The 27,494-nt window shown below is 47.3% G+C and overlaps 1 protein-coding gene across 3 annotated transcripts in view; it reads left to right on the forward strand.

Moving 5' to 3' along the window:
* Positions 1-1,612: 1,612 nt before the first annotated feature.
* Positions 1,613-27,494, forward strand: part of lrrc2 (leucine rich repeat containing 2) — a 188,793-nt gene continuing 162,911 nt past the window's right edge. Inside the window, exon 1 of one of the 3 annotated variants that reach the window (XM_072517592.1) lies at positions 1,613-1,770. The gene's annotated coding sequence lies outside the window, so the exon portion shown is untranslated. The remainder of the gene's footprint in view (positions 1,771-27,494) is intronic. The other 2 variants (XM_072517590.1, XM_072517591.1) reach the window with 2 other exon arrangements.

The raw sequence follows: 27,494 nt of genomic DNA on the forward strand, positions 1-27,494 counted from the left end.
TATTTACATCCTGTTCCCCCTTTCTACTCTTTACTTATCTCCTTGCATATTAGTTGAAACATTACCAGCACCACACCACCCGCCACTGCTCCATTCCTGCATTCTTTCACCCTCTCCAGAAGGACATGAGTGACATTTTGGTTGAGGTGAAAGTTGTCCTCAGTGTTGCCTTCCAAGTTCCAGAACTTGCTGACACACTTCAAGAATGTGTAATCTTCCTGAAGATGCCCTGCCACATACTATTTACATTCATTAGCTTCTCTTTCAGAGATTTTGCCTACGTAGCTCTAATACATAATGGAAGAGCCTCAGTAGTATTGGCATCAATGTGAGTAAAATATCAATGGGACCTTAGGACTACCTGAGCCTTGAGTCCTCCATAACCCTTTGGAACTTCTTGGTTCGATTGAAGCACTTATGAGTATTGCTCCACCTAATGTTAGTGACTTTTCTGGAATGTTCATTTGAAGTACAAGTTTTGTTACGGCCAGCACGGTGTCACACTGGTTAGCACTGCTGCCTCACGGCGCCGAGTTCCCAGGTTCGGTCCCGGCTCTGGGTCACTGTCTGTGTGGAGTTTGCACATTCTCCCCGTGTTTGCGTGGGGTTCGCCTTCACAACCCAAAAATGTGCAGGGTAGGTGGATTGGCCATGCTAAATTGCCCCTTAATTGGAAAAAATGAATTGGGTACTCAACATTTTTTTTTTAATTTTTAAAGTACAAGTTTTGTTTTCAGAAAATGATAAACAAATCACTAAAAAGAACTCCTGGCTGATTTTCTTATCATGTATAATGCAAGCTGGGGTGGCACGGTGGCACAGTGGTCAGCACTGCTGCCTCACAGGGCTGAGGACCCGGGTTCAATCCCAGCCCCAGGTCACTGTCCATCTGGAATTTGCAAATTCTCCCCGTGTCTGCAATGGTCTCATTCCCACAACCCAAAGATGTGCCGGGTTGGTGGATTGACCATGCTAAACAGCCCCTTAATTGGTGGGAAAAATGGGTAATTTAAATTGATATTTTTTAAAGAAGGTATAATGCAAGCAGTGCTTTAGGAGGTGGTACTTGTGCCTAACCTTTGCCTGGACCCCTGATCCAAGCTCATTCCTGTGGTCAGGGTAATTTTGTGCAGAACAGTCACTGGAGCTGTGTGATATATCTCCCTCAGCTAGTCGGAGGAGGAACTGCAGCTTAGGATAATTGACAACTAAAGAATTTTTCAAAAATCCTCCTGGTCCATTTTAAATAAATGGAAGCCCCCATAATAAACATCACAATCATTCTGTGCACTTTGATTCATTGAATGGTGGCATAGTACGTAAGAGTAATAGATTCTCCACAAGGGACAATGTCAAAGCTCTGTGCTGCATTGCAAAAACTGAAATGGATCAAGATAAGAATGTCTTTTCAATTAGGCTAATCCCAGATGTGAGATAAGAAAGCACAGTATGATGTGATTGTTCCTCAGCTCGACAACCACAAGTTCAGTTAACTGTTTGACCTTTTAGTCTGTCTGTGTTGATCCACATGTTTTGAATGTTTTGTAGAACACGTGTATCTGGTGTACGGTTTGCAGATCATATCAACAGAATACAAAAATAGTAAATGACAGCAACCAAGAGTAGAGTCACACTGGAGGTTTGGCAACTGTGACCCACCATGCAGGAGATGTTTGTCAGAGAAGCTATAAACATCGAGGTAACTATCAAATCTAAACTGAAACAGATAAATCTGGAACTTTCAGCAAGCAAAACATTTTTTTCAATTTGGTAAGTTAAAAGGGTTAAAACAGTCAATTGATATTATGTTCTAATTTTCTGATGATGACAAAGATCGTATTATATTGTGCTTCAAATCAGCATTCAACTGAATTTACTTCACTGGGATTCAACGTAATGGATTGTGCTTAATTTCACAGTTTGACAGCAAGAAAATGGTGTGCTGTTACCTGAGGTGGGATTATCAATTAATTCCTAGTTTTAATCTTATTTTTAATTTGTGTTTAACATAACCTCTAATCTCTATGGAACTGGAATAAATCTGGATTGGAATCAACCTGGACTGACTGACAGAAATATTTGGGAAAATCTAAAATTTGTGTTAATTTGGTAGATTTAGATTTGCATCAGTTGGCTGAAACGCTTGGAGGGAAAGGAATTCATTTCTGGCAACGACGCTGGAATATGTATACAGTCCCTTGTTGTTTTACCTTTTTAATGTGTTAATCCCTATTAGACTAGTGGACTGAGAGTTCATAGTATCATTGGGGAATGTGTGTATATATCTGATGGCCTGGAGGGAAGAGGTATGTGATCTAGTAATCGAGATCTGTCTTTCCAATTGATGTTAATCTAATAAAGAATGTTGCAGCCAATTTGGGCACAATGTTATCCCATGAAGAGCCATGAGAGAAATGATTAGGTAATCTGCTTTTGAAGTTGTTGGTTGAATGATAAATGCAGGCCAGGGAATATGGAAGAAATCCTGTGGTCTTCGTTTGGTCCCTTGTTCCGCACTGTAACCAATCACTGTCGATGTACCATTTGTCAATGTTCTCTGTTGATTATTTTCTTTGTCTACTATGTACGTACTGTGTATGTTCCCTCGGCCGCAGGAAAATACATATGACTATAAATCCAATCCAATCAAATCAAATTAAATCAAAAGAGATATTTTCTGGGTGGACTCAGCCTTGTTTAAATTTCTCATCTGAATAGCAGCACCTGCAACGGAACAGCACTCTCTCAGTGCTCCACTGATGTGTCAGCCTAGGTTTTGTACTTCATTCTCTGTAGTGGAGCTTCAGCTCACACCTTCAGGGGCAGAAGTGCCATCAATGAACTATTTATGATGCCTATTTGATACCCGATAATGTATGTTTGCAGGCCATTCAGCCACAGCGATACATATCATCCAGAGCACCCACTTTTGGCGTATCAAAAATAATTATGGGAGGAATTTAATGCACCCACGGCACCCCCAGGGGTGGACTATGAGGCAGGGTGGGGGGTCCAATTAATGGGACAAGAACGTGAAGGGATGGAGAGCCCATTGCCTTCTCGACTCCCCTCACTTATGTCCAAAGCAGGAAAGGTCAAGGTTGCACCTAGGCCAATTGATGCTTTTCAGTGGCCATTTAAGGGGGTCCATACCATGTGGGCGGGCAACCAGGTATACCCAGGCAAACTGCCGTTGGGGCAGGTCCCTCCTGCTCAGGCACCTTGTATCCAATGGAGGAACCTGCCGGTGGTGAGGGCCACCCCTTCTGTTAGCATTGCAGGTGCTAAAGAGTTCCTGGAATCTGATTGGCAGGGCATTCTTTTTGTAGGAAATATCAATGACAGCTAGGTAGGCACCTGGTTGGTTTGAAATCACAGTGAGGCTCCGGGAATGGCTGCAATGGGTTTTCCACCAACTTTCCAGCTACTGTGCCCGTTAACTCCAGCTGTATGTGTCCCACTGTCACACATGTGTTGAGAGTTTCCCGAAGTTCAGGAATACAGATTACTTGGTCTCAGCCATAGAAAATCAAGAATTAACATGTCAGTGCAGTTGTATTCGATTGTCCAGCCTGACACCCAGACAAGCACCTTTCGAACAAAGGATGCAGAATAGCAATCAGGAGCATAAACCTTGGCAGTTTTGTTCTCTCTCCCCAGGGCACTGAGGTCAACTGAAGCACAATTACATGTACAATTGGCACTCCCGGTGCTTACATGTAGGTGGAGGTCGCAGGTTGGGTGGCTCCTGCTCGAGCTTTTGGTTTTTGGCCCTTCACACTCAGTTTTTGGGGAGAATTTGGCTTGATCATTATGGGAAAATCTAAGGCAGCCAAAGGATGTCGAAAATCCAGAAAAAGAATCAGGGGAAAAAGGGGGCGAGCCACGGTCTGCCAGCGAGTTCGAAGGGGAGTCCAGCGGGAGGAATGATGGCAGGTGCAGGCTTGTCGAGTGGGGCCAGGCCAAATGATAGCAGTTGTTTGAGCGGTTGTTTTCTCAGCACTTTGACAAGCATCACAAGGAGATGAGGACCCCTTTCAAGGAGTGGGTGGATGAGACTCTTGCCCTGATGAAGGACGCTTTGCAATGACATCGAGGGAGGTGCGGGAAGAAGGAGAGGCTTTGATGGGAGTGGAGGAGGAATTATCACAGCACAGTGACCAGTTCACCTCGATGTGTGAGGAGGTGCGGAGGGTGGTGGAGAGTAACAAAGGACTGAGAGACAAAGTGGAGGACCTGGAGACAGGTCACAAAGACAGAATCTGAGAATTGTGGGACTGCCTGAGGGGCTGGAAGGCCGGGGGCCGACGGATTACTTTGCGGAGATGTTGTTGATGGTGGAGGAGAAGGGCCCCAACCTCTATGAGTTGGACAGTGCTCACTGGTCTCTCTGGCCGAAACCAAAGGTGAATGAGCCCTCAAGAGATGTCATCATCTGCCTTCACAGCTATCAGTTGAAGGAAAAGGTGTTGAGATGGCCGAAGCTGAACTGAGAGGCGAGGTGGGAAGGTGTTGGTATTCGGATATACCAGGCTCTCACGGCAGAGCCTTTGTTTGGGTGAAGGCGGTGTTGTATAAAAACAATGTGAGGTTTGGGATGGCCTACCCGGCAAAGCTGAAGGTCACACACAACTCCATGGACTTTTATTTTGAGAAGGCTGAGAGGCGGAGGCATTCGTGAAAGCTGAAGGACTGGGACTGAAATGAGTCTGAATTTTGATGGCGTTAATCTTCTTTCTATTGTTTTTTTCCTCTTCCCCTTTCTCTTTTTTCTGTTAGCACTGACTACAGAGCCCATTACACTGAGGTGCTTGGATAAGTAGAGGGGGATAGTGAGGGGGGAGTGTGTGGAGCATAGGGTGTCTCTGTACGCTGATGATCTGTTGTTGTGTAGAACCCAGCTCTTCAGGAGGGGACATAATGTAGCTGCTTAGGAGGTTTGGGGCTTCCAACTACAAGTTAAATTTGGGAAAAAGTGAGTGTTTTGTGGTGTCTTCTCCAGGGGCAGGAGTCGGGGTTGTGGTTGGGGAGGGGGTCTGCGATTTCGGGTGGCCACACCCACTTTAGGTATTTGGGAGTGCAGGCGGCTCGGGATTGGGCCCGGCTCCATATGTTGAGCTTCACGAGTCTGGTAGACAGGGTCAAGGCGGATCTATTGAGGTGGGACAGTCTTCCACTGTCATTGGCAGGTCGGGTGCAGGCAATTAAGATGAATGTTTTGCCACAGTTTTTATTTTTTTTCAGAGCCTACCGGTCTTTTTGCTGAAATCATTTTTTATGGGGGTGGCTAGGTTGGTTTTGTAATTTTTGTGGGCAGGTAAGGTGGTAAGAATTAGGAGGTTGGTACTTCAGAGAGGGCAACAGTCAGGGGGGCTGGCCCTTCCAAACCTGTTATACTATTATTGGGAGGCCAACACGGGAAAGGTTCAGGATTGGAGCAGGGAGATGGAGGCATTGTGGATGAGGATGGTGGCAGGTTCTGCAGGGTAGTCCGGGTTGCGGGCGCTGGCAACGGCGTCACTTACATTTGCCCCAGGGAGTTCTCGGGGAGTCCTGTGGTAGTGACCATGCTGAAAATATGGAGGCAATTTCAGCAGCACTTTAGGTTGGGGGTGGGGTCGAAGTTGAATACAATCCGAGAGAACCCAAGGGTTTGAGCCAGGGAGGATGGATGGGTGGTTTGGGGGCTAGGAGGAGCGAGGGTTGATGGAGATGAAGGACTTGTTTATGGAAGGCCAGTTGTAAGTCTGGAGGAGTTGGGGAAAAGGTTTGGGTTCCTGCGTGTGGAGGATTTCAGGTACATGCAGTTGCGGGATTTTGCGAAAAGGTTTTTCCGACCATTCCAGTGGCACCACCCTCGTTGTTGGAGGCGGTGATGCCGGTGATGGGAGTTGGGGGGGTGGGGGGGTGCATTTTGGCGATCTATGGGCGGATTTCGGATGAGAATAAGGCGTCTCCGGAGGGCGTGGAGGCTAAGTGGAAAGAGACATGGTGCTGGAGAAGGGGTTATGGTGTGAGGTACTAAGGAGGGTGAATGCCTCAACTTTGTGTGGAAGACTGAGACTGATACAGCTAAAGGCAGTACACAGAACGCACCTGACAAAATCGAGGATGAACTGGCTGTTTGAGGGTGTGCAGGTGATTTGTGAGCAGTGTAGAAGGGGTGGAGCCAATCACATACACATGTTCGGCAGCACGGTAGCATTGTGGATAGCACAATTGCTTTACAGCTCCAGGGTCCCAGGTTCGATTCCGACTTGGGTCGCTGTCTGTGCGGAGTCTGCACGTCCTCCCCTTGTGTGCGTGGGTTTTCTCCGGGTGCTCCGGTTTCCTCCCACAGTCCAAAGATATGCAGGTTAGGTGGATTGGCCATGATAAATTGCCCTTAGTGTCCAAAATTGCCCTCAGTGTTGGGTGGGATTACTGGGTTATGGGATAGGGTGGAGGTGTTGACCTTGGGTAGGGTGCTCTTTCCAAGAGCCGGTGCAGACTCGATGGGCCGAATGGCCTCCTTCTGCACTGTAAATTCTATGATCTATGATGTTCTGGTCCTGCCCGAAGTTGGAGAAATTTTGGATGTCGTTCTTCAGCAGCATGTCGACGATCTTGCACATGGATTTAGAGCCCAGTCCCCAGGGGGTCATATTTGGAGTGTTGAGCTTGCAGGTGGCAGCGGGAGCCGATGTTTTAGCCTTCGCCTCGTTGATCACTCATAGGTGGGTTCTGCTGGGGTGGAGGCTGGCTTCTCCCCCTTGTGGCTCAGTGTAGCTGGGGGATTTAATGGAGTTCTTAGAAAAGTTGAAACTCGCTTTAAGAGATGTGAGTGAGGGCTTCCATAAAAGACGGGGTTTGTTTTATACTACATTTCGGGGAACTGGTTACCGTCAACTGCTAGGGGGTGTGAAGGGTTGGTCAGGGTGTTGGTGGGGCCGGGGGGGGGGGGGGGGGGGGGGGGGGGGTTTAGGGATTGGTGTTAGATTATTTCGTGTTGTAATATTATGTGTGTTAAATGTAAAAATGTAAAAATTTAAATAAAAATACTTTTAAAAAAAAGGTACAATTGAAGAAACCAGAAAACGTAGCACTGATTGATAATCAACTTCAATCGATTGACATGGTTTGGTTGGCTCAGCTGCTCATTACCTTAACTTGCTGAGATGGCAGAGGAGCCAAGGAGTATTATAATAATTAAATATTTCACATTTTGGCTTTACTTTGCTAAGACATGATATGATGATGTGAATCATGTTGAAATGTAGGGGTTGGGTAATTTGGATGTGGCATAATCATGCTTGAAAATTTGCATATCGCTTTTCCTCAAAAGTAATTGGCTTGCCAAATAATTTTCAAGTTAACAGTGCCATCAAGAATAGGCCAACCTAATCTATAGCGCATAAAGCAGTACACGCCGGACATTTTGCAGAGTGAGGGGGAAATTTTAACTGTGGCACAACGTTCCCAACATTGGAACAGGAAGTGACTGCCACCTCTGCTCTCTTGTTTTTTGTTTGTTCCCACGTGATTACAATTAAAATTAAAAATGCTGGTGTGTACATGTGCGATCTTGCGGCCGGGGAAGTTTTTCAGTGGTGAAACCCGCCATCAACTAACAATGCAGCAGGTATGAACGGGCTGTAAAAGAGCCTCCTATAATCAGAGGCTTTGCTTCATGGCCACAACTTTGCTGCTTAACTCCATTCCAATTAACATAAAGGTGAAATCGCCATAGTCCCAGATGACCATAAACCGCTTTCCTCTTTGAGGGGGAGAGCTGACTGGCGGTGATTTAACCTGAGGACCACCAGGAGAGGGGCAAGTTTGAGAAGGCGTGGTCTTCATGAATAACCTTGGCCGGTACAGGGATTGAACCCGTGCTGTTGGCCTCGCTCTGCATCACAAACCAGCTGCCCAGCCATCTGTGAGAGCACAAAGGTGGTACAGATGTTTTTCAAATTTAAATTTCACTTGTAATTATTTCACTTTTCTCATGTATGCATCATTTCCATAGTCAGAGAGCTAAATGTATCGGCATATCAGCACAACTCATGGTTGGAGATAGTTCTTGGAAAAAGCTGCTTGCCGGGGTTTTCTGGCCCTGCCTGCCACCGGTAGCTCCTGGTCCTGTCGAAAGTCAATGGATTTTCACTGGCCCGCAAAATTCCCCGCGGAGGGCCCTGCCACAGCTGGACTGGGAAATCCCAGCGATTGTGTTTTCACATTTACTTTTTATTGAATGTTCATGTTAGTTAGGATTCCACATGCAATTCAATGTATTACTGGAGATCTCATCACATGACTAGTTGGTCAACACATCCACCATTGTGAAATACAGCCTTCCTACACCAATTGAGACACAAAAAGACTCATTCCCCAAGTGGACGATGCTTGACTGTCAGCTAAACAGCCTTTTTAAATCCATTGTCAATATTTTTATATCTTGTGAAGAGAAATGTCCAACGAAAATTATGAAAAAAAGATTTTGTAATATGCCTATACTGTTTCTCCAGAATTGCACACCGCAGAGTCTTGGAGATTGATCTTCAATTCCTGCAGTCTTCAGGCCAATCCTGTAGGGTTGGCAACACTAATATTAATGTCCAGTGCTGTGGCAGCCACTCTGTGGGACCTGGCTGAATTTTCAGGTTCAGCTGGCCCTCCCTTTAATGTATAGTAAAGGATATTACTGGAGATGGCTCTCACCGGTGATAATTTAAATGTTGTAGATGAATTCAGAGCCCTCAAAGGACTCTACCAGCCAATACTCTGAGGTGAACACACATTTGGACAATACTGAAATGAAATGAAATGAAAATCGCTTATTGTCACAAGTAGGCTTAAAATGAAGTTACTGTGAAAAGCCCCTAGTTGCCACATTCCAGCGCCTGTTCGGGGAGGCTGGTACGGGAATTGCACTGTGCTGCTGGCCTGCCTTGGTCTGCTTTAAAAGCCAGCACTTTAGCCCTGTGCTAAACCAGTACTGACATTGCCCTTTAGGCCCCTCATTTTATTACATTGACTGAGTGTTCTCACCACATCCAGGACATTGAGCCTTTCCCATTTCACTCCTCCATGCCCCAACTCCACCCTCTGTCCTCCCTCGGATCCTTCTTCCACTTCTCGCGGCCCTCCTCCAAATCACACCCTCTCAATACTGACTAACCCATGCCAGTTCCAAACCTCTATGCAAGCCACCATACTCCTGATCAACTCCCCTGTCCTGCTGAGTTCAACAAAGAAAGCCAATGACCTCAGGCACAACAGCAGATTTTAATGAAATAAGGCAGGATCTGGCCAAAGTAGACTGGGAACAGATTTTTGTGGGAAAATCTACAGCAGAGCAGTGGGGGCATATCACAGGGATCAATGCTAGGTCCCTTGTTATTTGTGATATATATAAATGGTATAGATTACAGGGCGGCACGGTAGCACAGTGGTTAACACTATTGCTTCACAGCTCCAGGGTCCCAGGTTCGATTCCCTTGGCTTGGGTGACTGTGTGGAGTCTGCACGTTCTCCCCATTTCTCCGTGGGTTTCCTCCGGGTGTTCCGGTTTCCTCCCACAGTCCCGAAAGTCGTGCTTGTTAGGTGGATTGGCCATGCTAAATTTCCCTTTGTGTCCAAAATAAAGGTTAGGTGGGGTTACTGGGTTATGGGGATAGGGTGGAGTGGGTTTAAGTAGGGTGCTCTTTCCAAGGGCCAGTGCAGACTCGATGGGCCAAATAGCCTCCTTCTGCACTGTAAATTCTATGATTCTATGATTAGAATGTTGGGGGGATGATAAGTAAGCTTCCGGATGACAAGAAGATTGGCCGGGTGGTTAATAGTGAGAAAGAATGTCTTAGGTAGGTTGCAGAAAGATATAGATGGGTTGTTCAGATGGGCAGATCAGTGGTAGATGGAATTTGATCCTGAAAAGTGCAAGATGATGCACCTTGGAAGGAGTAACAAGACAAGAGAGTACTCAATGAACGGCAGAACTCTAGGAAGCTCAGAGGAACAGAGAAATTTGGGATAATTGTCCAGAGATCCCTGAAGGCGTCAGGACATGGTAATAGGGTAGTTAAGAAGGCATAGGGGGTATTTGCCTTTATCAGTCATGCCATAAATTATAAGAACAGGGAGGTTAAGTTGGAGCTCTAACAAAACATGGGTTGGGCCGAAGGTGTCAGTGTCTGTGTAAGCCATGTTGGCTGGGGTTTGTTACTGGGGAGTTTGTTGGTTATATTGTTTTGTTCTTGTTGAAATATGATGTTTAAAATTGTTAAAATGCCTCAATAAAATATTTTCATTAAAAAAACTTGAGCTGGGCCACAGCTGGAGTGTTGTGTGCAGTTCTGGTCTCCTCACGATAGGAAGGGTGTGATTGCACTGGATGTTAAGTAATGTGTTGAGAGACATTTCAATTAGTTGTCTCATTTATGTTAAGTATCCATTAATTGACACTGATATGTAAAGGGGCTTCAGGTGGCCTCTGTCAGGTGATGTATAGTGAGAGTTTTGTGCAAAGACTGTTGGAAGGAAATAAATGTGTGTTTGTGAAAAAGGAACAGAACTTTAGACTCTTCATATCACAGCTACTAAAACGTCTAACAATTGGTAGCAGAGGACGGTTGCTGTGTAAATGTGAAGGGGTGAAAGATACAACTTTCCAGATCAAACCAAGGAGTGAGTGAGAAAAGAAAAAAAAAGGGATATATGGCTGAACCGAGGATAAAGATGGCTGGATATGACTATCCTCCCTTATTTTCTGAAAGGGAATCGTACGACCAATGGAGAAATGCAGTAGTTATGTGGACTAAGGTAACTGCTTTGGGAAAGAGAAAACAAGGTATGGCATTGGCTCTTTCTCTACCATATGGCAGTAAAATCCGAAACAAAGTGCTTTCTGAGCTGGAATTGGAAGAGTTAGATTCAGAAGATGGTCTGGAGACTTTATTACATTATATGGATAAGATTTATAAGAAAGATGACTTGTTAAGTGCGTATGAAGCATGGTCGGATTTTGATAAGTTCCAGAAAATGGAGGATATCTCCATGGAAGAATATATAATGGAATTTGGCAGACTATATAAAAGACTGCAGAAACACAACCTGGAATTTCCACAGTCTGTGTTGGCCTTTAAATTACTTGACTGTGCAAGAGTGATCAACATGGATAGGCTCCTGGTTTTGACAGGAGTTCAGTTTACTGATAAGGATACCTTATTCGAACAGATGACAAAAGCTTTACAAAAGTTTCTGGGGAAACATTCGATTCCGATGGCTCTGATGACCCAAATAGGTCAGCCTGCAATAAGGCAGAATATGGAAGATACACTAGTAACAGGATGGCAACATCGTATGGCTATGAACAGGGCTCAAGACTATAGAAGGAGACCGAGATAAGGAAATTATGAAAACAGAAACCCAGTTAGAACCTACAATAGGAAGATGAACCCGAGAAATGCACGGGGCATGATAAATCGATGTTTTTGATGTGACTCTCAATACCATTATGCTTTCAACTGTCCAACTCATTATGATAGAGTGTTTGAAGTGACACATGACACGGAAGAGTCAGAAGAGGAAAAGGATAGTGACCAGAAAGAAGGCATTGTCCTATTGACAAGCAGTTTTACGCCGGTAATGAGGGTGTTGGTTGCAGAATCCTTCAACTGTGCTGTATTGGACAGTGGCTGCACATCTACTGTGTGTGGAATTGACTGGTTAAAATGTTACCTGGACTCTTTGAATGCAGAAAATCGTAACAAGGTTAAGTAATTTGAAAGTTCCACAAGTTTCAGGTTTGGGGATGATAATACTCTGAAGTCGCTGAAAAGAGTGGTGATCCCTTGCAATATTGCCGGAGTGAATCATTTCATTAGCACGGATATTGTATCAAGTGAGATACCTTTGCTTCTGAGCAGACCGTCGATGAAGAAAGCACACATGAAACTGGATATGGAACAGGATAAGGCAACAGTTTTTGGAAAGACGGTGGACTTACAATTTAAACAGTCGGGACACTATTGTATTCCATTACCGACAAATAATAATTCAAGTAGAGTGGTTAAGGATGTGCTAATGGCAGTTGAAAATGGGACTTTAGCTGATAAAAAGCTTATGGTATTAAAACTGCATAGGCAATTTGCACATCCGTCTCCTCGGAGGCTGAAAAATTTATTAAAGGATGCAGGGGTAAGGGATGACGACTATACTAAACTGATGGAACAGGTTAGTGACCACTGTGAAGTTTGTAGGAAGTACAGAAGGACACCAGCACGACCGATAGTAACCCTACCTTTGGCCAGGGATTTTAACGACATTGTGGCCATGGACCTTAAGATTTGGGATAAAGCAAATAATATATTTATTTTGCATTTTGTAGATTTAGCAACCAGATATAGTCAATCAACGATTGTACGAAGTAAAGAAAAGAGAGTAATTCTGGATCAAATCGTGGATAATGGATAGGGACAGGAATGAGATGAAATGAAAATCGCTTATTGTCACGAGAAGGCTTCAATGAAGTTACTGTGAAAAGCCCCTAGTCACCACATTCTGGCGCCTGTTCGGGGAGGCTGGTACGGGAATTGAACCGTGCTGCTGGCCTGCCTTGGTCTGCTTTAAAAGCCAGCGATTTAGCCCAGTGAGCTAAACCAGCCCCTAGGGTCCACCGGCAAAATTCCTGACGGACAATGGAGGAGAATTTGCTAATGATGAGTTTAGATATATGTGTGAAAACATGAATATCAGAGTAATGAATACGGCTGCAGAAAGCCCATTTAGTAATGGTATCTGTGAAAGAAATCATGCTGTCATCGATGACATGCTTTGGAAAATTTTGGCAGATCGACCAAATTGCAGGCTAAATTCAGCTTTAGCATGGACAGTACATGCAAAGAATTCATTGCAGATGGTTGGGGGGCTATAGTCCTTATCAATTAGTGTTTGGTAGAAATCCTAAAATTCCGTCCATCTTGGATGACCAACCTCCCGCTTGGGAGGGGACTACAATTAGCTCTGGTTTTGCTGAACATTTAAATGCATTGCATCGCAGTAGAAAAGCTTTTTTGGAGCAGAAGTCTCTGAAAGAATTCGCAGAGCTTTAAGACATAACGTACTGTAAGAGAGACAATTCTAATGAATGGAAAGGCCCAGGGAAGATGATAGGCATAGATGGCAAAACAATTATTTTGCAACATGGTAATCAAACTATTAGGGTACATTCATCAAGGATAATGGGTCCATATTACAAATTTTCAAACTTAGACAGAGCAGACAGACATGACGAGGAACCAGAATTATCTGGTACGCATGTGTTACAGAACTATGAGGACCAATTAACTGATATAGACAGGGTTTCTGTGGAGGAACACAACACTTCTGATGAATTAGAACAGGCCATTTTTCCGAAAAGGCAACTGCCAAAAGTTGGTACAAAAGTGGCATACTTGCCTGAAGGGTCTAGTCAATGGAAGGATGCAACTGTTATTAGTAGAGCAGAGAAGGCCACTGGAAAGTATAAACATTGGTTGAATGTATAGCATTCAGGGGAAGGAGTCAAGACAATGGATTGGGAAAATGAAGTTCAAAAATAGAGCGCACAGAAATGCAGTGCCAGTTCAGATAGTACATTGGATAGTGAACAGGTCCGCAGGAAAACGTCGAGAACTATTGAAAGGACATCCCACAGCAGAAGGGAAATATCAAGCAGCAGCAGTACAGAACAAGATACCAGGCGGGAGAGGGGACGAAGTTTATCAAGATCTCGGAACATGAGTAAGACTACGAATACTAATAGGAGTAGAAGCCCACATGCATGTGAGATTTTGGTGGCTTCAAATAAATTAGATGAAAAAGTTATCAAAGAAGCTAAACAGCAAGAATTGCATAGTTGGAGTGAATTTGGGGTATACACGGAAGTACCGGATGGGGGACAAAGAGCTTTATCCCACAGATGGATTTGCATGGAAAAGGTTCTTCCAGATGGAACTTATAAGGCAAAGGCCAGGCTTGTGGCAAGGGGATTTGAAGAAAACTTACAAGATCAGGATTTAAGGGTAGATTCACCTACAGCAGGAATGGGTATTTTAAAGATCTTCTTGGCTCTATTAGCCACAAAGGCATGGGAATGCAAATCTATCGATATAAAAGCTGCCTTTTTGCAGGGGCATCAGCTCCAGAGAGACATTTTTCTCCGTCCTCCTAAAGAAGCAGCTAACACAGAAGGGGTACTCTGGAAGTTGAACAAATGTGTATATGGATTAAATGATGCATCTAGAGTCTGGTATTTTTCGGTAAGGTCAGTTTTGTTAAAGTTAGGCTGTTGCCAGTTGAAAGCGGATCCTGCAATGTTTTACTGGCACTATAAAGGAAATCTTTCTGGCATTTGTATGATGCATGTCGATGATTTTTTGTGGGGTGGGACTAGTGATTTTGAAGCTATTGTAATCTCTGGTTTGAGGAAAGAATTCAGGGTTGGAAGTCAGGCTTCCGCTGCATTTAAATATATTGGACTGGAAATTGGACAGACTAAGTTAGGGGCAACTTTACGTCAGCAATCTTATTTGGAAAGCATCAGCCCAATAACAATTAGTCGTGGCCGAGTTTCACAAAAAGACACAATGGTTTCAAAATTAGAAAAAGAGCAACTGCGAAGTTTAATTGGGCAACTGAACTGGTTAGGTAGACAGACTAGACCGGACGTGAATTTTGATGTCTTAGAGTTGAGTACATAAATGAATGATCCCAAAGTGGAAGACATAATAAGAGCAAATAAAGCGTTGGCCAAACTAAAAATGCAGGAGTGTGTTTTGAAGTTCCCAGTTTTAGGTGACCTTAGGCACTTGAAACTCATAGTTTATCGTGATGTGTCCTACTCAAATTTATGTGATGGGGTTTCAAGCGCAGGAGGTTTTATAATTTTCTTTTTGGGGAACAATGGTAAATGTTGCCCGCTTGTGTGGGAAACAAAGAAAATAAGGAGAGTGGTAAAAAGCACTTTGGCTGCTGAGACATTAAGCCTTGTAGAGGCGGTGGATATGGCCTTTTATATAAGTATGATATTGACAGAAATTTTGGGATTAGGTGATTTGGGTAATACAGCTATTGACTGTCACATTGACAATAAATCCCTGTGGGAAAATGTGCACTCGACAAAAAGTGTCCATGAAAAGAGGTTACAGATAGACATCGCAAGTTTGAAGCAGATGTTGGACAGAGGGGAAATAACAAAAATTAAATGGGTCGACAGGAGCTATCAACTGTCAGACTGTTTTACGAAAAAAGAGGGGCGAGTTCACAGAAACTTTGGGATATTGTTAATGCAGGGCGCTTGTTTCTGTGACTGTTTTTTTTTCTTTCTCGTCCAAACAAAAAAAAAGGTAGGAATCATGGACGACATTCTCCGACCCCCCGCCGGGTCGGAGAATCGCCGGGGGCTGGCGTGAATCCCACACCCGCTGGTTGCCGAAGTCTCCAGCACCGGATATTCGGCGGGGGCGGGAATCGCGCTGCACCGGTCGGCGGGCCCCCCTGCTCGATTCTCCGGCCCGGATGGGCCGAAGTCCCGCCGATAAATTGCCTGTCCCACCGGCGTAAATTAAATCACCTACCTTACTGGCGGGACAAGGCGGCGTGGGCTCTGGGGTCCTGGGGGGGGGCGCGGGGTGATCTGGTCCCGGGGGGTGCCCCCACAGTGGCCTGGCCCGCGATCGGGGCCCACCGATCCACGGGCGGGCCTGTGCCGTGGGGGCACTCTTTCCCTTCCGCCTCCGCCACGGTCTCCACCATGGCGGAGGCAGAAGAGACTCCCTCCACTGCGCATGCATGGGAAACTGTCAGCGGCCGCTGACGCTCCCGCGCATGCGCCGCCCGGGGATGTCATTTCCGCGCCAGCTGGCGGGGCAACAAAGGCCGTTTCCGCCAGCTGGCAGGGCGGAAATTCCTCCGGCATCGGCCTAGCCCCTCAATGTTGGGGCTCGGCCCCCAAAGATGCGGGGCATTCTGCACCTTTGGGGCGGCGCGATGCCTGTCTGATTGGCGCCGTTTTGGGCGCCAGTCGGCGGACATCGCGCCGTTTCGGGAGAATTTCACCCCATGTGTGTGTTTTTGAGTTTCTTGAAATTTTGTTTTCACCTAATTTTTTTTATCTCCAAGGAAGGGGAGACTGTTAAGTAATGGGTTGAGAGACATTGCAATTAGTTGTCTCATTTATGTTAAGTATCCATTAATTGACACTGATATGTAAAGGGGCTTCAGGTGGCCTCTGTCAGGTGATGTATAGTTAGAGTTTTGTGCAAAGGCTGTTGGAATGAAATAAATGTATGTTTGTGAAAAAGGAACAGAACTTTAGACTCTTCATATCACAGCAACTAAAATGTCTAACACTGGAGACGGTGCAGAGGAGATTCATCAGGATGTTGCCTGGGTTGGCGCATTTGAGCTATGAAAAAAGAATGGATAGGCTCAGGTTCTTTACTTTAAAGCAGAAAAGGCTGAGGGGAGACCTGATTGAGGTGTATAAGATTATGAAGGGTATGGACAGGGTGGATGAGGAGCAGCAGTTCCCCTTAGTTGAAGGGTCAATAATGGACGGGTGGGCAGCATAATTTGAAGATGAAAGGCAGGAGGTTTACAGGGGATTTGAGGAAAACATTTTCTCCCAATGTGTTGTGCGCATTTGGAATACACTGCTTGGGAGGGTAGCAGAAGCAGGAAATCTCATAATCTTTAAAAAGTATGTGGATGAACACTTAAAATGTCAGAACATTCAAGGTTACGGGCCAAGTGCTGGAAAATGGGATTCGTGAAATTTTTAAAAATAAATTTCGAGTTCCTAATTATTTTTTCCAGTTAAGGGGCAGTTTAGCATTGTCAATCCACCTACCCTGCACATCTTTTGTTTTGGGCGTGAGACCCACACAGATAAGGGGAAACTGTGCAAACTCCACACGGGCAGTGACCTGAGGCTGGGATCGAACCCAGGTGTCGGCGCCGTAAGGCAGCAATGCAAAGGGTGCTGGACTTAAGAATCCTCCCCTCCTTCGAGGAACGGGCCCTGGAGGTGACTGGGCTGGCCGAGAACAGACCGGTCACCTATGCAGAGGCTGTCAGAGGTGAGGAACCACAGGGATCCACCCAGGGAACCAATCAAACGTGAGTTGTTATTGCCTTACTGACTGACCCATCCCTCCCACTGACCACAAGCCCATTCTCCTGCAGATCCTCCATTCGATGGTGCCGGTCCTCGCACGAGACCACCTCCGAGGATGCAACCATTGTAGTTGCGGCACCATTATAGTCATCTCCACCCTCCACCAGCACAGATACACACACCTCGGTGGGACATGTTAACGAGTAGGCTTTGGGAGCACAATCTGGTGAGCACCACACTGCTGGTGATGCACATCAGGCGAAGGCAGGAACCCCCAGGCAAGTCAGCAATCAGAGGGCTGCTGGATCCCAGCCAGATGCTGAGCTTGTGGAAGTGGGTTACCCGGGGCTGTTGGAGATGACAGGGAGCAGCCGGGGCATTCAGAGGGAGATGTCAGCATCACTCTAGCAGATCCATTGACGCTTGGAGGAGTCCCAGAGGCTATGGGCGCAGGAGATGTCACCGACAATCAGTGGCACCAAGGCCAACACAGTTATGGTGGCGACCGCAGTGGAAAGCTTGGTGCACGACATCAGCATCATTAGTGAAGGTGTCCAAAGCGTTGCGCATTTGGTGACGGCCATGGCTGAGTCAGTAGAATGTGCTACTCGCTGGGCGATGTGAACCAATACTAGGCTGACCTTGATGAGATTCTGCGGGACATGTCCCACTCTCAGATGGACATGGCAGAGGCGCTGCGGAGCTTGTTCCAGTCGCAGGTGGGGATTGCCGAGGCGCTGCGGAGCTTGTCCCAGTCACTGAGGAGCATCACCGAGGGCCTCAATATCATGGTGCAGACATTGGGGAACCAACCAGCTGCCCCTCCGTCCCAAGGTGAACCCCAGTGCCCTATGGGCATCAAGCAGAAGGAGGGGTACTGAGTGCCAACCCGGACCCATCCCATGGGGTAAGGACGGTGGCCACCAGCTCCACCCCTCTGATGAGATCCCGTCTCATAGCCAGCACACGGAACAGGGCGACTCGGCTGTGCATGAGTTGCTGACAAGTGAGCCGGGGCTCTCCATTCCCAGAGCACCCAGAGGACACCATCAAAGGCCATGGGATGCTTCCACTCTGATGTGCATCCTGGTGAGACACTAGATATAGTGGTAGAGCTAGGAGGGTCAAGCACATTGAGGATCGCTGAGGGCACTGGGGCACTACGGGGTGGGGGTGGGGGGGGGGTTCATCAGGAGGGTGGGGAATTGGAAAACACATAAACACCTTTGTGCACAACCATTATGACGGCCTCTGTCACTTTCTTCTGCAGTGCAGGCTGACCTCCGACCTCTTGGCCTATCTCTGCAGACACCTCCCCCTCCCCATGGCACCCACTCACCCTCCGGCCGTGGACATGTCCCCTGAGTTGTGTCCCATCCCCTGGGTGTTCGGGTATTGGCTTCTGCGTGTGTAGTGTTGCCTCCCGCACTGTTCAGGCAACAATGTGTGATTGGGATGCTAGGCAATGACTCCCACATGCTACATGGCCCCCCTACCCACGGGGATCACTTGGCAAGTGGTCACTTAACCACGATCTCCAATTTGGGATTAGCAATAGTCTTCAGCTGAATGGCCAGTTAAGGGTGGTCAGTGGGGCAGTCAGGCAGGGACAAGTGTTGCTCCCGGAACATGTAAATGATTCTAGGATTGGCATGGTGATGTTGCGAGCGATTGTCTCCCGGTTGCCCCCCCAGCCACCTATGGTGGCCCACCCCTGCAGTGGTTCCCCCAACCCCCGCCGAGCATGGAAGCAGCAAGCCAAGTGCCCCTGGGCTCTCTCCCTGAGAGCAAAGATGGCTGTTCACTTTCTCGGCCCCCTACAGAAGCTCTTCTGCCAGGTTCACGGTTTTGAAAAGGAGTACTAATCGGCGCCGGCGTGACCACTTGCTGGGGATGCCGATGAATGACAGGAGGCCATTGGATATAGGGTGGCTCTTGTTAATTGTATGGAAATTGGGCTTAAGTGGTGATAATTGGTTTCTTGCCACGCTAAGGCGAGATCCCGATTTCGCCTACAGGAGCGGGACGGTTGCATCGCAAACTGTTTGTCACCTGGCGCGTTTTTCACTTTTGGCCTCTCCTGCTATTCACCGGTCTCGTTTCGCTTGAGCGAGTGCACAACAAGGCCTGAGAATCGTGCCCCATGTTTTGTTTGAGATCTCATAGTCACACCACAACTGCCTTCAATCTCACTTTCAGTATATTTTTCCCCTTTGATTTTGCACCCAATTGCTTTTACCTCCCTTTAGAGATTCCTCTTCCCAGAACTGATTGTGACATCATAGAATTTACTGTGCAGAAGGAGGCCATTCGGCCCATCGGGTCTGCACCGGCTCGCGGGAAGAGCACCCTACCCAAGGTCAATACCGCCACCCTATCCCCATAACCCAGTAACCCCACACAACACTAAGGGCAATTTTGGACACTAAGGGCAATTTAGAATGGCCAATCCACCTAACCTGCACATCTTTGGACTGTGGGAGGAAACCGGAGCACCCGGAGGAAACCCACGCACACACGGGGAGGATGTGCAGACTCCGCACAGACAGTGACCCAAGCCGGAATCGAACCTGGGACCCTGGAGCTGTGAAGCAATTGTGCTATCCACAATGCTACCGTGCTGCCCCATGACATGTAACAGATGATAACTACGTAAAGGCTGGAAACTAAGATTTGATCTGCAAGACTTCCATTTATTTCAAAGAGAAATAGTTTTTAGTAGCTTGTAATTGACAGTTTCCAGACAAGCAGAATTCTGGATTGATTATTTTCATTTCCCTTGGTCACTGTCCATGTGGAATTTACACATTCTCCCCATGTTTATATGGGTCTTGCCTAAAGATGTGCAGGATAGGTGACTGGCAATGCTAAATTGCCCCTTAATTGTAAAAACCTAATTGGGTACTCTCAATTTATTTAAAAGAAAATATTTTAGGGCAGCACGGTGGTGTAGTGGTTAGCACTACACAGGTCTCAGGTCTCACCCCCGAGGTCTCAGACTCTGGGTTACTGTCCATGTGGAGTTTGCACATTTTCCCCGTGTTTGCGTGCGTTTTGCTCCCACAACCCAAAGGTGTGCAGGTTAGGTGGATTGGCCATGCTAAATTGCCCCTTAATTGGAAAAAATGAATTGGGTACTTTAAATTTATTTTTACAAATATTTTCATTTCTCTTCACACTTGAATGGATCTCAAGTAACCTGCTGTGAAATTAACCACAATTTTTATTAACTTCTAGCTATGATTGACAGCTCATGACCACCTCAAAACTTCTGCTGAGAAAACGAGGAAGTAAAAGCATTTATCTCCTAGATGTAGAATCATAGAATTTACAGTGCAGAAGGAGGCAATTCAGCACATCGAGTCTGCACCGGCCCTTGGCAAGAGCACCCCACTCAAGCCCACGCCTCCACCCTATCCCTATAATCCAGCAACCGCACTTAACACTAAGGGCAATTTAGTATGGCCAATCCACCTAACCAGCACGTCTTTGAACTGCGAGAGGAAACCGGAGCACCTGGAGGAAATCCACGCAGACACGGGGAGAATGTGCAGACTCCGCGCAGACAATGACCCAAGCTGGGAATTGAACCTGGGACCTTAGAGCTGTGAAGCAACTGTGCTAACCACTGTGCTGCCCATCGTGGAGCAACAACAACAGACACAGGAGTGTCAGGCAATAGCTGCAATTCACAGATTGCAGTGCATGATGGAGAAGTCCGTCCGCATTCCATCTAAGATAATAGCACTGGCATGCTAGTTCACGGGGGTCAGTCAACACTGCTAGGATGGTGGCTGCTATACAGACCTTGGTCCAAGACGTAGCACCTGCGCAGTTGTGGAGTTGTAAATAATAGCAAAGCCTAGTGCTCTGGCTAGCTTGATCTCTAGCAAAGTGCACATAATTTTGGGCCTTGGCAAAAAGGGAGTCCATCAGCTCCTTTCTGAACTTGTGGGTAGAAGGTTGAGAGAAACTGCAGAGGTCCCCATTGGAGCTCTAGAAAGAACCAAGCGCATAGAAGTTAAGAGTGGCAGTGATTTTCAGAGCCATCGGCAGAAGGATGCCCTCGTGGTGTCAACTCGTGGACAACGCGGCAGATGTGAGCCACCAGATCCCTAGACATGAGGAGGCACTGACAATGCTGTCTCTAGTTCATCCGCAGAAACGACATGTGTCTCCTGCACACACACAGCCTCGAAAGGCACCAATATGCAGCATTTCGGTGGACCTCGCCCACTGGGTTTGGAGGGGGCCCTACTGCCCCTAGATCATCAGGGTGAAGCTCCTCTCTTTGGCCAGCCTTGCGCTCTAAAGAATAAAACAGCACAGGAACAAACCTGCTTCGACCCTCCCTGTGTGACTGTGGAAATACCTCCCGTCAACCAAGGAGCAGAACCTTCAGGTTTCTCTCATTCTTATTACTCTCAGTCCTCCTCCTGCTATCCTTGATCCGATTGTACATTGTGGTTAATGCACCATTGTTATCTCCAAGTCATTTGAGGTGCATATAGCTATGTTCCATCTTGAGGATGTTTATGAACTTTGAAGTTAGTTTCACAGCAGGTTACTTGTGACCCATTCAATCGTGAAGGAAATGAAAATAATCAATCCAGACATAATTGGATACTCTAAATTTTAAAAAATCTCCGTGACCTTTTCTCACTCATATTTTATAGGTGTATATTCGCACACAAGGAATGATTGTCTACATAATATTGAATACTATCATCATCATACCTATTGTACAGAATCTCACTTAAATTATTTGACTATAAAATCTCACATTGGCAACTAAAGTACTTTATTTAATATAAATTTAGAGTACCCAATTCTTTTTTTCCAATTAAGGTGCAATTTAGCGTGGCCAATCCACCTACCCTGCACATCTCTTTTGCGTTGTGGGCGTGAGATCCACGCAGACACGGGGAGAATGTGCAAACTCCACGCGGACAGTGACCCAGAGCCGTGATTGAACCTGGGACCTCAGCGCCCTGAGGCAGCAGTGCTAACCACTGTACCACCGTGCCGCCCTCACTAAAGTACTAAAGTACTTTTAACGGGCTGAATTCTTCGGTCTCCCAGCAGCATGACCCTTGGTGGCGCGTCCTCACCAGCAGTGGGTTCTCCGTTCCCGTCACCAGCCAATGGGACTTTCCACCGGGAACCAGCGGCTGTGGATGTGATGCCGGTGTAACAGAGAATCACACCAGAGGAAAATTCACCCAAACAACTTTATCGTCTTGGGCTGGATTCTCCGCACCCTCGTACCGAAATTGCAGCCAGCAGGGGGCCGGAGAATCCATGTTCCCACAAGAAATCGGGACTTGCGCCAGTTCACCAATTCTGCGGGCACTGAAAAGCGTCGTCATTGGCGAGTATGCCGCGCCGCCTGGGACCTATCTGGGGCCATTGCCAGAGGCCCGTTCAGCCATTCTCCGCCCCCGACTGGCCGAAGTTCCGATGGTGTGGAACTAATGTGCTCCAGCCATTCGGGATACTCACGTGGCGGCTGCGGAATCAGTCTGCGGCATCCCTGGTTGGGGGAGGGCCGATTGGAGGCCAGGGAATGCTTGCGCGGGGGTTGAGGGTCGGGCGCGCGGCCGATCGGGGAACTCTTTTTCGGGTCTAGCTCCATGGCCTGAGTCCGCCATGGAGTGCGGGGCGGCCGCTGGAGGCCGCCGCCATGCACGGCTTCCAACCTGGAAGTCAGAGGCCCGTGTCTGCAGCAAAAGCTGCGAGATCTATTCCAGGTCCCTGCTAGCCCCCTGCAGGGCTAGGAATCTGTGTCCCTTTGATCCGTTTTTCTGGCGTAAAACTCCACCGTTTTGACACCGGCGTGGGGACATTGTCCCAATAATGGAGAATCCATCCCGTTAGCGTCCCAATCTAAACGATAACATTTGCCAAGCTACACTATATTACCTACCAATAAGATTTGTATGTGATGCATCACTAGAAATGAATACGTCATGTTCTTTGGGTCACTTAAGGATGGAAACATAAGAATCCATTATCCTCTAGTTTATTGGTAGCCACCAAAACTTTATGGTCAGTTTCTAACTCTGTCTCGAGACTCATCAGTGACCTTTATTTCATTCCGCTTCCATTTTCTCTACTCCAGATTTCAAGTTTGCCGGGGCTAGTACTGTGAGATCACTCATTTGCATCTGAAGAGACTCTTTCTCCAGAATGTAAGCGTGACTTCTGCACTCAGTAGTTGCACTGCATTTTCCGTCGACAGCACGGTAGCACAGTGGCTAGCACTGTTGCTTCACAGTTCCAGGTTCGATTCCCAGCTTGGGTCACTGTGTGGAGTCAGTATGTTCTCCCTGTGTCTGCGTGGGTTTCCTCCGGGTGCTCCGGTTTCCTCCCACAAGTCCCGAAACATGTGCCATTAGGTAATTTGGACATTCTGAATTCTCCCTCAGAGTGCCCAAACATGCGCCGGAATGTGGCAACTAGGGGACTTTCACAGTAACTTCATTGCAGTGTTAATGTAAGCCTACTTGTGACAATAAAGATTATTATATTATTATTACTTTCCATTCTGTCAATCCATGGGTCGTGCCTGCAGCTTTATTATTGGCCCTCTCACCGGCATGTTAAGTATTACTGGAATTTGCATTGTCTTCTGCTGTAACAGTCAGATGTGCTAAAGGCCCGTTCATCCTCATTGTGCCTGTCTTTAATCTTTCCATTGTACTCATGCCTGCTTCCACTCTCTGGACTACATTGAAATTTGGCAATCATTGGTTCTTCGATTCTTTATGTCACTGCAGAATGTTTCATTTGTTCCATGAAAGCTAAAGGAAATACTGTTTCCCGAGGATTTATTTTTAAGGCAGCTGCCATCTGGGGCGAAATTCTCCGACCCCCCGCTGGGTCGGAGAATCGCCGGGGGCTGGCGTGAATCCCGCCCCCGCCGGTTGCCGAAGTCTCCAGCACCGGAGATTCGGCGGGGGCGGGAATCGCACCGCGCCGGTTGGCGGCCCCACCCCGCTCGATTCTCCGGCCTGGATGGGCCGAAGTCCCGCCGCTAAAATGCCTGTCCCGCCGGCGTAAATTAAATCACCTACCTTACCGGCGGGACAAGGCGGCGCGGGCGGGCTCCGGGGTCCCTCAATGTTGGGGCTCGGCCCCCAAAGATGCGGAGCATTTCGCACCTTTGGGGCGGCGCGATGCCCGTCTGATTTGCGGCATTTTGGGCGCCAGTCAGCGCACATCGCGCCGTTTCCGGAGAATTTCGCCCCTGGGGCTGGATTCTCCATAGCCCCGCGACGAAATCGCGTTTGGCGCAGGGACGGAGAATAAATTTTTGCGCCAAAATCGGGCTCGATGCTGGTCCAGCGATTCTCCGGGACCCGAGAATCGGCGTTTTTGTGAGTTACTCCTCGCGGCTGGGAGGCCATTGCCAGAGGCCCGCCCAGCGATTCTCCACTCCCGACCTGCCGAGTTCCCGACAGTGTGGAAGTAACATGCTATGGCCGGCCGGGACTCTCGCGTGGCGGCTGTGGACTCAGTCCGCGGCTGCCCTGGTGGGGGGTGGGGGGGATCGGGCACCGGGGGGGGGGGGGGGGGGAAGGTCTTATGCGGCCGGGGCACAGATTGGGCGGATCGAATGCAAGGGCGCGCGGCCGATCGGAGGGGCCTACATCTTGTAGCTGCCTCCGCAGTCCGATTCCACCATGGCCACTGGAGGCCGCCGCCGTGCGCATGCATGGACTCGAAACCGGAAGTGCGGGGACCCGTATCGGAGAATCACTCCGAGTACCTGCTAGTCCCCTGCAGGGCACTGAATCGGCTCAAACTTTCTTTAGGAATCTTCGGAATGAAACACCAGCATTTTTGCGCCAGCGTGAGAATCCAGCCCCTGATTCCTTGTCAAAGAATCAAACACCTGTTAGAACCAACCAGTCCATATGAGACAACTTGGGACAATTCAGTTATGAAAATAATAGTACAGATCTGGGGATCCTCAAATAGAACTTCTCAATTATTAAAAAATCTGTGAAGGTCATGATATATTTTCTTTCTTTGTTTCTTTAAAAAAAAATTTAGAGTATCCAATTAATTTCTTCTAATTAATTGGCAATTTTAGCCTGGCCAATCCGCCTACCCTGCACACCTTTGGGTTGTGGGGGCGAAACCCACGCAAACACAGGAAGAATGTGCAAACTCCACACAGACAGTGACCCAGAGCCGGGATCGAACCTGGACCTTGGCGCCTTGAGGCAGCAGTGCTAACCACTGCGCTACCGTCTTGCCCTCATGATATATTATCTGTGAAGTGACAATCTGTTTTCTGAAATTTATAAAATTCTGACTATGCCTCATGGGCACTTAACAAATCATGGGCTGGATTCTCTACCGCCAGTCATGGTCAGCGGCGTTCCCGATGCGACGGAGAATTCAGCATCAGGGAAAATACGGGATCGGCACTGGGGTCTTCGTAATGGGGGGCGTCCAGAAACGGTGTCTGTAATGGGGGGGGGGCTTCCAGCAGGGGTCTCTGTAATGGGGGGCTTCCATGCGGGGTTATATGCAATAGGGGGGAGTTTCTTGTAGGGGTTGTGGTGATATGCATCACTGTAAATATACAAGGGGTTAATATAAATACACTACAACTAAGTAAACACTAGAGGGAGCACCGGAGATGTCATGACATGCAGACATACCGCTAATGAATACTTAGAATAGGACACAACCAATGAGCAGTCAAGACACCCAGTGGTGACACTACCATAAGGGGGCAACCCATATTAAAGGACAGGGCACACATGCTCTGTCTCTTTCCACAGGCGACACTTAGAGAGAAGGACAGGGGCAGATCAGAAGCATCACACCCACCACGTGGCTTAGAGCAGACTGGTTAGTTAGACTGAGTTACTATAGCAAGATTAGCAGGAGAGTCGAACTCATAGAGAACTGTGCTAATGGTTCAATAAATCACATTAAACTTACTTCAAAGTCTGGAGTATCTTTTGGTCAAAGCTGCATCGAGTTGCAGCCTGTGTTATCCCAGAGCACATAACACATCAGGGGTCTCTCTTATGAGGGGAGGGTCTCTGGTGGGGGTGAGCGTGGGTAGGTCAGGTGGGGTTGGGGTGCGCAGGATTTACATTGTGCGGAGGACTTTGGGGGCAACTCCCTAAAATAGTTACCCCCCCAGCCCACCATGAGATCCACCTTACCAGGATCACGCTGGGAAATACCTGCACCTATTTGCGCTCACGTGAATCCCAGCCCAGATGACTTGAGATTCACACAGATTTGGAGAATCTGGTGCTCAGCCGTTAATAGGATGGAAATGGATAAATTTGACCTAATAATATCCTCCCATTGGTGCTGGGTGCAAACCTCCCAATGTCTTTCTCCTCCTTCCTGGAATGATCATTGGATTCTCTTTGTCCTCACCTTCCACCCTATTAGCATCTACTTTCAATGGATCTCGAGGCGGCATGGTGGCACAGTGGTTAGCACTACTGCCTCAAGGCACCGAGGACCCGGGTTCGATCGGACCCGGGTTCGATCCTGACCCTGGGTCACTGTCCGTGAGGAGTTTGCACATTCTCCCCGTGTCTGCATGGGTCTCACCCCCATAACCCAAATAGATGTGAAGGGGAGGTGATTGGCCACGCATAAATCGCTCCTTAATTGAAAAAAAGAATTGGATACATTAAACTAAAAAATGTTTTAAAAAATACGCTCAATGGATTTTGATGTGTTAAGTACTCTGGGATAACACAGGCTGCAACTTGATGCAGCTTTGACCAAAAGATACTCCAGACTTTGAAGTAAGTTCAATGTGATTTATTGAACTATTAGCACAGTTCTCTATGAGTTCGACTCTCCTGCTAATCTTGCTATGGTAACTCAGTCTAACTAACCAGTCTGCTCTAAGCCACATGGTGGGTGTGATGCTTCTGATCTGCCCCAATCCTACTCTCTAAGTGTTGCCTGTGGAAAGAGACATAGACAGTGTGTCCTGTCCTTTTATATGGGTTGTGTAATGCCCCCTTGTGGTAATGCCACCTCTGGGTGTCCTGACTGCTCATTGGTTGTGTCCTATTCTAAGTGTTCATTAGTTGTATGTCTGCATGTCATGACATCTCCGGTGCTCCCTCTAGGGTTCACTTAGTTGTAGTATATTTATATTAACCCCTTGTGTATATACGGTAATGCATATCACCACAGATTTTCCCCTGCCAATGCCACCATCTCTTGATTAATTCTCTTTGCCATTCCCACTTGGCCTCCTGCACTGTTCCAATGATGCTGAAGTTGAACTTTCCTCAGCTCCTCAGAGACCGTGTTAGGGAACTGGAGCTGGAGCTGGATGAACTTCGGATCATCAGAG

This window comes from Scyliorhinus torazame, chromosome 9, assembly GCF_047496885.1.
Source record: "Scyliorhinus torazame isolate Kashiwa2021f chromosome 9, sScyTor2.1, whole genome shotgun sequence".
NCBI classification, from domain to species: Eukaryota; Metazoa; Chordata; class Chondrichthyes; order Carcharhiniformes; family Scyliorhinidae; genus Scyliorhinus; species Scyliorhinus torazame.